The 12640-nt window shown below is 40.3% G+C and overlaps 1 pseudogene; it reads right to left on the reverse strand.

Moving 5' to 3' along the window:
- Positions 1 to 5426: 5426 nt before the first annotated feature.
- LOC148716972 (uncharacterized) lies at positions 5427 to 7276 on the reverse strand (annotated as a pseudogene).
- Between the last annotated feature and the right edge of the window lie 5364 nt (positions 7277 to 12640).

The raw sequence follows: 12640 nt of genomic DNA on the forward strand, positions 1-12640 counted from the left end.
TAATAACAGATGATACATGACAAACAGCATAAGCAACACACTTTTCAAAACAAAAAGAGCAAGCTAAAATTGCCATCAGATAAAAATAACTGTCCATAAAACACTGACAGCATAGAGCTGGAAAAATAATAGAGACTGGTTCTGCCATCAGATAACAACAGTCCATAGACTGACCACCCAAGAGAAACAGAACAAATCGGTGGTTCTGCCATCAGATAACAACAGCCCATAATGGACTGACTACCCAAGAGAAACAGATCCACCTGTTAGTTCTGCCATCAGATAACAACAGTCCATGGACTAACTACCCAATAGAAACAGAACTAGGCAGGTGGTTTTGAATCAGAAAACAACTATTTAAGACCTCTGTACAATGTGTCTTAGAAAATCTTCTGCATTCTAACAATCTATTGAAAAGACAAACTATCAGAAACACTTGAATTTCTATTTGGGGGGAGGGGGGAGGAATTAAATGAAAATCTACTTGCCTCAGCATGCCATCCTCATTGAGCAGCCTATTTCAATTTGAAAATGATGATCACAATCATAAAGGTAATGATAATGATAACAATAACAAATCATTATTATTATCATTTATATTACTATTATGATTATTTCTGTAAAGTGTTGTGTTATTTAACTCAACCATTTATTTAGGACCAAAGTAATACATACATCAAAACGGCGGGAAAAATACTGCACGTGACAATTCATGTTATGTAAACAACGCGTGACCAGAAATTGTCCCATTATGTAATCGCAGTCAGATACTGTTACATCCCCCTCTCTTTAACAAAACAACCTATAACGATTATGTATAACGATATTAATAACTGATGGTCATGTCCATGCCTATTGCCAATGTTCATGTCATAATGTTGAAAATGTCCAGGTATCTAAACATCTAGTCTGTTAGGGGGCTTTGAGGTACGTCCAGATCTTGTCGTATAGGTTTGGCCGTCCTGAGGTGGCGTATTTGAGCTGTCTTGCGATGCTGCTTTCTCAGGATCAGATGATGGTGGGTCTTTGATACTGTTGTCCTTTACCTCGGGTCTGGGCTTCAGCTGTGATCGAGTGCGACGGTAGATGCCTTCGGTTCGATCGTTCTTAACAATGTAGGATCTTGGTTCTTTCGCAGGCCTGACGACTGTTCCTTGTTCCCATCTCTTGGTGTGGTGGTCATAGATGTTGATGGGCTGAGCTGGTCGGAATGGTTGTAATGTCGGTCCAGCAGCTTTGTCGTAGTAGAATGCTTGTAACTTTTGTCGCTGATACAGCTCTTCCTTAGTCTTACTGGTGCTGTCGCTGACACTTACACGCTTGGGCATTGGTAGAGTTGTCCTTAGCTTGCGGTTGTTTAGTAGTTCAGCTGGTGATTTTAGGTTGCTGCTGATAGGTGTTGTACGGTATGATAGCAATCCAAGATAAGGATCTTCTCCTTCGTTGTCACATTTCTTGAGGATATTCTCTACTGTCTGAACCATGCGTTCCGCAGAGCCGTTGGATTGAGGGTACATTGGTGAACTGGTGACATGTTCTACTCCATAGGTTTCCATGAAGTCGCAGAATTCCTGTGATGCGTACTGAGGGCCATTGTCTGTAGTAAGACATTCGGGTATCCCATGTTCGGCGAAAATGCTTTTCAGGTGGTTGATGATAGCACGGGACGTAGTGTTGGTAAGCTTCCTGACAATTGGAAACTTGCTGTACTTGTCGGATATCAGGAGGTACTGGTTTCCTCTGAATTCGAATAAGTCTGAGCTGAGCATCTGCCATGGGTAGGAGGGTGGTTCAGGCTGTAGAATTGGTTGTTTCTGTTGCTTCCTTTGGTATGCTTGGCAAGTTGCACAGTCTTGGACTAAGTTGGTGACATCTCTGGTGATGCCTGGCCAAAATACTGCTGATCTGGCTCGCAAAAGGCACTTTTCCTGTCCGAGATGTCCTTGGTGGATGGTGTTGAGAGTATCATGCCTGAGTGTGGTAGGCATAACTATCCGCTCTTGCTTCAGGATGAGGCCGTCCTCAATGGTGAGTTCCTCGCGGAAGTTCCAGTAGTCATGGAGTACTTGAGGGCATTTCTCTCTGGTTGCGGGCCATCCTTCATGTATTACGTTGCGGAGTTTGCTTAACGTTGGGTCGCTGGCTATTTCGTTGCGAATCTGTTGAAGCTTTATCGGTGACGCTGGAAGGTTCTTTGTGATCTGGTGGATGTCCAGCTGTGGGAATTCGTCGTTGAGCGGGGCTGGTTGTGGTGATACCCTCGAGAGGGCATCGGCAATTGGTACTTCAGCTCCTTTGACATATTTTATGGTAACGTCATACTTCAGTGCCCGTAGTACAAACCTCTGTAATCTTGCAGGGCAGTTGCTGAGTTTCTTCTTGAAGATTGCTTCAAGTGGCTTGTGGTCTGTGTGAATTGTGCAGGATTTTCCGTAGATGAAGTAATGGAACCTTTCAAGTCCCCAAACAACGCCGAGTGCTTCGCGTTCAATGTTGCTGTATTGCTGTTCAGTTTCGGTGAGGGCTTTAGAAGCATAGCATACAGGCTTTCCGTCTTGTAGTAACACAGCGCCTAATCCCTTCAGTGAAGCGTCAGTTTCGATGACGGTTTCTGCGTTCGGGTCGAAGTAACTAAGTACGCCGAGTGACGAGACTTCTTTCTTAACTTTGGTGAAGGCTTGGTCGTGCTCAGGTCCCCAGGAGTAGACCGTGTCTTTCTTTGTCAGACCTCTCAGAGGTGCTGATAGGGTGGCTAGGCGTCCAGAGTATCTTGTCAGATAATTGGTTAGACCGAGGAAGCTCTGTAAGCTTTTGACGTCCTCGGGGGGCTTCATGTTGAGGATCGCAGACACCTTCCTGTTGTCGGGCTTGATGCCTTGTGGCGACCAGGTGTGGCCAAAGAAGCTAACTTCCTTGCACTTTAGTTGTAGTTTCTCTTTGTTGAACTTAACACCTTTTACTCGTGCTCGCTCCATTAACTTCCTGACGTTCTCATCATGTTCCTCTTCTGTCCTTCCGTATACAAAGTTGTCATCAGCAATACCTGTGACTCCTGTAAGTCCTTCAAGGGACGAGTCGAGTTCAATTTCAATGTTTATCTATGAACAAAATGGTGTTATTGTTAGTCTAGCTGAATGAGTATCCAAGTAATGGAAACTGAGACAAAATAATCTCAAGAAAAGCCAGGAAAACCCCAAAAACTGTTCAGGACTGCAATTCTTGAGTTGGCTCATTGTGAAAGGTTTTGGGACTTCATTAAGCTAGTGCTGTCTGTAGTGGGCCCTGTGGCAAAGAGAGAAGAGTAGCAGCTGAATTAACAATTATAATAATAATGAAGACAATGATAGCATTGATTGACCAAAGTGCCTCCGACTAATAACAGATGATACGTGACAAACAGCAAAAGCAAAACATTTTTCAAAACAAAAAGAGCAAGCTAAAACTGCCATCAGATAAAAATAACTGTCCATAAAACACTGACTGTATAGAGCTGAAAAAAATAGGGACTCAGGTTCTGCCATCAGATAACAACAGTCCATAGACTGACTACCCAAGAGAAACAGAACAGATTGGTGGTTCTGCCATCAGATAACAACAGCCCATAATGGACTGACTACCCAAGAGAAACAGATCCACCTGTTAGTTCTGCCATCAGATAACAACAGTCCATGGACTAACTACCCAAGAGAAACAGAACTAGGCAGGTGGTTTTGAATCAGAAAACAACTACTTAAGACAAGCCCTCTGTACAATGTGTCTTAGAAAATCTTCTGCATTCTAACAATCTATTGAAGAGAAAAACTATCAGAAACACTTGAATTTCTACTTGGGGGGAGGGGGGGTAAATAAATGAAAATCTACTTGCCTCAGCATGCCATCCTCATTGAGCAGCCTATTTCATTTTGAAAATGATTCAATAACAATCATAAAGATAATGATAACAATAACAAAATCATTAATAATAACGATAATTATAATAATCATAACAATAACTACAATGACAAAGTCCGTGTTAGTCTGGCCTCTACCTTGCAAAAAATACAGCCCACCAACTGAAGCTTAATTCTTTAAAGGCATTGTATTGCAATTGGTCATTGAGGCACTCAAGCCACCTCACCACGACAAGGTACGAACATTGAGGTGGAAAAAAGGGTCTGTAAAATTGACTCCATGCTGATTCGAGATGAGAAATCTGTGTTCGAAGCTTCTTCAGTTCCACTCCAAGGGAATTTACTCTAGCTGATCTTTCGGTAAGTTAGGAAGCGAGCTCTTCGGAGTCGTGACTGAGTTTGGCGCCAAAAGATAAAGTTTTCGCGCCTTCGGGCTCAAAGTCTAGCGTGGCGGAGTTCACCAGATTTACGATAGTCATAAATCCCGCAGATTTAATAAGTTCGTCGGGGATTGTTTATTACGAAGAAGATAGACTAGCTATTAGACAGAACGTGAACACAACGTGAACGACGTCGGGAATCCTGGCTAACCCCACTACTCCGAACGATGAGTTGGCCGGCTGAAGTTCCCGTGTCGCCACACTTTGGATTTCGTCGGGAAATATCTTAAATACATCGCATATGAAATATTTACGCAAAGGAACGTCACATACCTCTTTCAAAAGTAGATACCAATGCTTGCAAGGGTCAAGTGTGGCACTTGTAATCCTGCAAAGACTCTGCGTGGTTAAGTTAGCCGGTGGAAAGCCGCACGTCGAAAATCCGACTGCCTCTATGACTTCATTTCGAATGGTTTCGAAATCGAAAACATGATGCTTTTCGACATTTCGACATGAAAAATCTCGTCGAGGTTTAATATTATAATATTGGTAAGAATTTAATCAGGATACGAGGCCAAGTCGTGCGACCGCCACAGGTTTTGTACCAAAACAATAACATCGTGTACTACGATCGCAAAGCGTGAACACTGATCGATCCACCAAGTGACGCAATACTGGAAATTCGATACGGTTGTTATTAAGGTCGTACGGCACATGAAAATTGCGATATCTTTTGTTTCTGTTTTATGGCAAACCAAGCGAAAGAATCATACCTAAATAATCGAAAGAAAGGCTTTTCGAATACGGCGCCTCGCCGGTATTGCCTCTTCTGTGAAAAGGAAGGATCTTTGAAAGACTACGTGATTAAAAATGTCGTTATAAGGAAACAGGCAGAAACAGAGAAAACGCAGTATTTTATGACCATTACACGCACAACAAACTTCATTTCATTTCATGATTTTGATTTTCATCGCCAACAGATGACCCCGCGTTAACTCGCACGCAATCGCGTATCTCTCGTGGATTTGTGGGCGCTAATCTGTATAATTACATTGTGGTGTAATTAATGTGATGACATCCACCCAACGCCTTCTTCCCCAAACCTCGGCATCAGTTTACGATGCCTGCTGAGAATTTTTTTCTTGAGCAAAGCTCGTCATGAATAGCCTAATTTGCATGTCAGAATATTGTTGAGGGAATTTAAGAAAGAAGAAAAAAACCAAAAAAAAAAAAAAAAACCAAGCGCTGAGCTTCCTTTCTGTTTTTGTATAATGATTAGATCAGCACCACCAAAGGGGATTCCTTTCCGTGATACGGCAGAGACATTATGATCCTCAGAAGACATTGCGCAATAAAATTGCCCATTGATGCGCGAAAGTATGGAGTGATCTGAAAGAAAGAGGAAAAGAAGCCATATAAGTCAGTTTAAAGTGATAGCATCGGTTGCTTTCCACGCAGAAACATTCTTCTGTATCATTTCTGAGCTGTTGGTAAGGTAATTAGCCAAAAGTGACAGAATTTCCTAAATAACTTGCACCTATTATCGCCTTCAATTGGTTGTAGGAACTATACCGTTGTCTTCTTCTGCCACTCCAGCTTGAAGGGCTCTCTCGACGAGTACCATGAATTCGGCGCTTGTCTTCCCCTTCCCCTTTTTTACAGTGGTGATAAGCGGCTGAAGGACATCGCGTCCAGTGAAATGGGGAAACCTTTAATACCAAGCAAAGGAAAAAGCCGTAAGAGCACAATTACTTCCCTCCATAAAAAAAAATTATGATGAAAATACTGTACTCGGCAATTTATCTTGTAGCTTTGAGCTTAGTGTTTTTGAACTATTTCACTATTCTAAAACAAGGCTACTGTACAGAAAATAAATCATAAATTGATAGATGCATTTCAAAGTAAGAATTTTTTATCACAACGGACATGGACACATAAACAACTTTTTGGTGAAGTAGAAGTGTAATCAAAAGTGGTAATAGTTGAGTTTCGAAGTTGTTTTAATTAACTGTTATATTGAATGAATTCCTCTCTTCCACCTCCTTCCATAATCGACAGCCAGCTTTTTTTACGAATTCCGCCCTCAGAACTGCTATTTTTTTTTCACCTCTACTGCCTTTTCCTTTAATTCTGCAAACGACAGTTTGCCGTCCGTCAAATTCCCCAACAGCTCTGCTGGCTGTTCAGTGTCCAGTCCCTTCAGGCACTTGAACTTTGAGGCAACGATGTTGGGCTGTTGCACCGCTCCGGGAAGCAACTTTTTGGCCTGAGAGATGCTGCTTGTCTGGTCCTTTATTTCGAATTTTTCATATGCCAGGAACACTTGTTCTAAGGCGAAGGCTGCCTCCTCCTCCTCGAATCCGCTAAGTAGGTATATGAATTCAAGAGACTCCTACAAGAGAGGGCAGTGTTAGATGCTTTTTTCATTTATTCCTAATCAATATGAGTTAATTAGTTTACCTTTGAATTAATACCTGAACTGCAGTAATTTCTCCATTCGGTTGTCTTCTGTCCATTGAACTCATCTCTTAAAATTGAATGGCACAGCTTAACCTTAAAAAAAATATGACAAATTATTCGTTACACTTTAGCTATATCACTAATACTGGTTTTATAACAAATTAAGGAACTAAATTTGTATTTAGCGAGAGGGCCCAAGAAAACAATTTTATCGTATTAAAGTGGGACAAAAACGTTAAAAAATTGTATCCAAGAAATAATAGGAAGACAAAAAATAACTTTCTCTCTGCTTGAATATTTAGACCGCACAAGAGGACTAGAACATACATGAAATGAGACAAATTTCTAGAAAGAGCAGAACTTAGTACCTTTTCTTGAGAAGTCATTTCATGATGGAAGCGGTCCATCCGGTTGTGCTTGAACGCAAGTTTCAGCACGTCTTTTTTCGGCATTTCTATAAGATAATCCATAATTTCGTGATCAGGACTTGGAAGTGTTACGAAAGAGCGCGAGAGAAAAATATTAATATTGTGTTGCTTGGTATTTCATAGCAAAATCTCCTGTGCGGAGATAAAGCTTTGGCTTAGCTAACCTGTAAACATAATGACCTCCGTGTACTTATACTTAATATTCTCCGGATCTTCCGTTAGCATAGCCTGCATGGCCGCTCTTCGGTGGTTGCCACCAATCACCTCTAACTCGTATGAATCAAGCTTGTTCTCTTTGAATTCTTTTGGTGCCGAAACGCCTTTGATTATCGCCAACAATGGCTTTTGACCAAAAGGGACCTCGTTATCCTTAAATTCGGTCACGAGGGATTTCACAAACACTTCATCGAGATCCCGAAGTGTGTAATCTTTCCTTGGGGCTTTTAAGCTCGATACGAGAACTTTTCGAGGCCCTGCACAGAAATGAACTACTTTAGGAACCAATATACACAAATATTCAGGAATGAACAATTTGGAAATCCCACTAAACGAAAACTTTACAATAATCACTCACGCAAAGATATGGCGTATCATTGCTGTGACGAATCCACTACTGGCTCATCTCCACTTTCGCTTGAAGATGTAGATGCACTGGATACAGATGAGTCACTAGCGCTCACGTTTACGTTTGTCGACGTAGACACCGTAATCGACAAGGTCTCAGCACCAAGAGAAAATGGCTCACTTGGTTGTACCGAAATAGTGTTTGACTCATTCTCACCTCGCAGTTTTTCGGCTTGATTTTCCTCGCAGCCACTGGTAGAGAAACTATTTGTTGGCCAGAAACTATTCGTTGGCCAGAACTTTACGCGGGGATGAATTCTACTTCTAGTAATTTTCTGGCTTGTTCTCCAAATCTTGAAATGTCAGAAATTTCTCGGTGCAACTGTTTATTGAGGTCGTCGGTGGGGTTTAAGAACGAAACGTCCAGAAGAAGACTTTTTCCGAGCTGTATTTTACCTAAGAAACAATGAATGCCGTTTGAAATATCATAAAACCATTTTACCGTTTCTTTTAGGAAATACGTTGGTGTGAAAAGTAAATTCGATTGAAAATGCGGCATCGCCGGCTCATCCAAACACGTTTAGCGGAAACCGAGACCAGAAGAGGAACTCAGTCTTGCGCCATGGGAGGCAGCCTAAAGGTTATTTTCACCTATTTCAATTTCCCCATGACGCAAATCTCACCATTAACATATTACTCCTGGAATTGGAAAGCACGGGAGATGACTTGCCTGATACCTTGTACCTTCAAATGGACAACTGTTGGAGAGAATAAAAATCAGTTTGTTCTCAACTTTTTAGCTCTTCTTGTGAAGCTTGCCCTTTTTTTTAAGGTATGTTGTACTGCTCATAAGGAAATGAAGTTTGAAAAGTGATAAATTTTATTGAATAGTTTATCTTAATAATTTATAATTAATGATTTGTGACAATCTACTGGCACTATGAGGTGGGGATTGCAGTGATCATGAACAAAAGATTCCTTCAAATCCAATTTTTTTCTTTACGGTAAAACTAAATTTCTTAATGGTTGGACACACTCATGAACCTGTTGACCAGATGTTTAACAAGTAACAATCAGAGTTTCATTTTCATTGAATTAAGTTGAGAGGAAAACTCTCTTTGAGAATAGTTACATTGCAGAACCATCTTATTAATGCTGCCGAATACTTAGTCAAAGTTTCACTGCTGGAATGATACTATTGCCAGCTTCAAAATTCTAATTTTACACATATGTTGTTGTTAATTGATAGTCATATTAAATTGTGTCTTACAGGCTTTCTGATTTTCTGGTAAATAAGGACACAAGAACCATTAAAGGTACTGTTAGGAGGGATTCAATCAGTGAAATTCTAGCTTGGAAAAGGATTGTTCTGAATTTATCTTTTAAAATTTGACCACCTACCATTTGACACTGATACCATATGTAAGCTGGTGTTATCCAATTAACAAACAAAATGAAAAAGAAATATTTGCAGAAGAGTAGATTTGTATAATTATTGAGACGGTCATGTAGTTATATTTTAAGCCTTCAATTGATTAATGTTTGTCCTCTCCTGACTGCAATATGGATGGATACAATATCTTAAGATGTTTTCTCTTGTTAATTGGTAGAGCTTCTGGCCTCCTTTGAGAGTTGTTACCCCCCAACTCCAAAGGCTGTAGAGATTGAGCGTGTTTTTGCTGTAAGGAGTGGATGTCGCCCTTTTCAACTGTGCTCCGCAACATCTCAAATCCTCATGCTTTTAAATTTACAAAAGCTCCTTCAGGAAAAGTCGTTATGCAGCACAAGAACTGGGGGAGTGACAAAGAGGAAAACTGGAAACCGGTAAACTCTGATCCAGAACAGTGGTTAACTGTAATGAAATTAAGTGGAAATATCTGCTGTACAATGGAGAATAATTTCAAAACAAAAAATCTCAACAGTAGTCGCCATTAATAATTATACTCTGTTCATACACTGAAGATATTACCTGTTTTGCTCAGCTGGAGTGTGATGATCTTACATTTTAATTCTTAGCATTATACAAGACCAGTAATAATAATAATAATAATAATGAAAACTTTATTTGTGTTTTTAAATGTACAATTGTAAATCTCACTACGTGGCTTGCTGATTAGTAGCGTCTGCAAAAAGTAATTGTTTTTAAAAGGACGAATATTATTAGCACAAGACTCCGTGTTTATGAGATTTAATCTGGTGTAAGATACAAAAACGAAATTACTCCAAGTCTTTATTTAGATCTTATTTTACTGTAAAAGTCCGTATCCGTTTTAAAAGAAACAGAAAACAACCATGATATCGAGAGGTGACAAATTATTTTTCCGGGTTTCTAACCATTTACTTATGCAGATTAAAACACAAATTCATGCAGTTAGAAGTTGAAGAAATATAGCATGGATACTGAGCTTCTGAAGCTTAGGATCCTCAGGACATGCGCGTTTATAGCGCGTATCCCACCAACCACCTGACTCATCAGTAAAATGCGGCCGCTATGCGTAGATGCACTCAAGGATCCTCGGGGTATTCATGAAAGACAACTCCAAATTTTTGGATATATTGTGGCAGTTATAGAAACAACGAATGAGAACCATTCTCTACACTTCGCGACTGTTGATTGCCCATTTCAGACCCTGTGACCAGTTACGACGTATAATGCTAAAAGGGAATAATTTGGACATATCAACAAAGTTGAAATGGTAAATTGGCCACCGTAACGATTACAACTGCTGACGTTTCGAGCGTTAGCCCTTCGTCGGAGCGAATAGAGGAATTATGGGTTGTGTGTGCTTTTAAAGGCAGAAAATGGAGCTACGTTATTGGTGGGAACATGGCAACGAGAAAAACACGAATAAATTAGTGGAATGAAAAGCGTTCGTTGATCCCTGTGGGATTTAGACTGCCGGTTTGAAAGATGAGCTTTTGTTCAAGAGTTTTACGGCTTTCCGTGCCACCTAAGTGTAAGGAAAGACCGCAGATTGGCATATGTTGCTTAGAATGATTAGGTAAATTAAAGTGTCTAGCGACTGTTTCGATGTGTCCTTGTCATTCTTTTCCACGTCGCGAAGGTGTTCTCGGAATCGGTCACCTAGTCTTCTGCCTGTTTCGCCGATGTATATCTTTTTGCAATAAGTGTAAGTTATGCAATAGATTACATTGGCGGAGGTGCACGTGAAGTGATCGGTGATCTTAATGGATCGTTTGGGTCCCGATATTTTATCAGTGTTGTGAATGAAAGGACACGTTTTTGCATCGTGCACGAGTGCATTTAAAATTGCTTGGTTGGTCATCAGTCTGAAAAGAACTTCTGACCAAAAAATTGGATATGTTTTTGTTGCGTTTGAATGAAATGAGCGGAGGCTGCGAAAAGATAGTGCTTGTCTCTGGATCGTTTTGAAGTAATTTAAAGTTTTTAAGAATGATGGATTTGACTGAGTGGTTGTGAGGGTGAAACGTGACAGTGAATGGAATGCGGTCGGAATCTTCGTTTTGTGACGTTTGTAGGGCTGAATGTCGATCAATAAGTTGGGCGCGGTGGTAACCCGCTTGAACGACAGAATCAGGGTAACCACGTTTATCGAAAAACTGGCACATTGAATCTGATTTGTGGTGGAAATCAGAGTCATCTCTACATAAAAGGCGAAGTCTTAGAAACTGAGAAAAAGGAATGGAATTCTTAACGTGAGATGGATGCGAAGACGAATGTAACAATTAATTGTGCGAGTCTGTAGGTTTAAATTTGTAATACACACTAGTGCATAAACCGTTGCCTTCAATTGAAACTTTGATGTCTAAAAAGGATAAAGAATTGTCAGAAATTTCCCAGGTATATTTCAGAGCCGGGTGAAAAGAATTGACTGCGGTTATGAATTGAGTGAGCTCCTCTCTGGTAGAGGAGGTAGCACTGATACAGTCGTCAATGTAGCAACCGTAGAGTTCAGGTTTGGAGCCGTTGTATTGGCTGAAAAATTGGTGTTCGACAAAACCTACAAAAAGATTGGCATAGCTAGGTCCCATTTTGGTGCCCATGGCGACACCATTGGTTTGTTTGAAGAAGTTGTCCCCGAATGAAAAACAATTGAGTGTGAGCACTAGTTCGGCTAAGCGTTGTAGTGTTTCAGATTTAGGTTCCTTGACAGTAAGTTGATCAAAAAAATGTTTAAGGGCCAGAAGGCCTTCGCCATTAGGAATGACAGTGTAAAGAGACGTAATATCCATGGTGAAAAGAAGTTTGTTTTGGCGAAGGAAATTAAAGTCGCGAAAAATTTGAAGAGCGTGTTGGCTGTATTTAATATATGATGGTAAAGTTTTGACGATGGGAGCCATAATTTTGTCTAGATAGCTGGAGATAAGTTCGGTAGGGCAACTGCAAGCCGAGACAATGGGCCAACTCGGGTTGTTAGGTTTGTGAATTTTAGGTAAAAAGTAAATACAAGAAGTTCCAGGAGTGGTTATGATGAGATTTTTTGCTGTGGCCGGCAATTCTTGTTTAGTTGTGAGTTGGTTGATCGTATTCTTGACGGTGTTTTGATTGCTGGCAGTGAGGTCTTTGTCGACCTAAAGCTGAAAAGGTCTACTCTTATTCTATTCTAATTCTCAGCCTAACTTGCAGTTTGTTCCTCCATTCTCCAAACATCATCGGATATCAGGTCAAACACACTCCCGGTCGTGAAATTGAACAGCTTTTATTTACTGATTATCAGTAGCGTCTGCAAAAAGTAATTGTGTTTAAAAAGACGAATATTATTAGCACAAGACTTGTTTATGAGATTTAATCAGGTGTAAGATACAAAAACGAAATTACTCCAAGTCTTTATTTTGATGTTATTTTACTCTAAAAGTCCGTATCTGTTTTAAAAGAAACAGAAAAAAACCATGAAATCGAGAGGTGACAAATTATTTTTCCGGCTTTCTAACCATT

The sequence above is a fragment of the Stylophora pistillata genome, chromosome 14 (genome assembly GCF_964205215.1).
Source record: "Stylophora pistillata chromosome 14, jaStyPist1.2, whole genome shotgun sequence".
In the NCBI taxonomy this organism is placed as follows: domain Eukaryota; kingdom Metazoa; phylum Cnidaria; class Anthozoa; order Scleractinia; family Pocilloporidae; genus Stylophora; species Stylophora pistillata.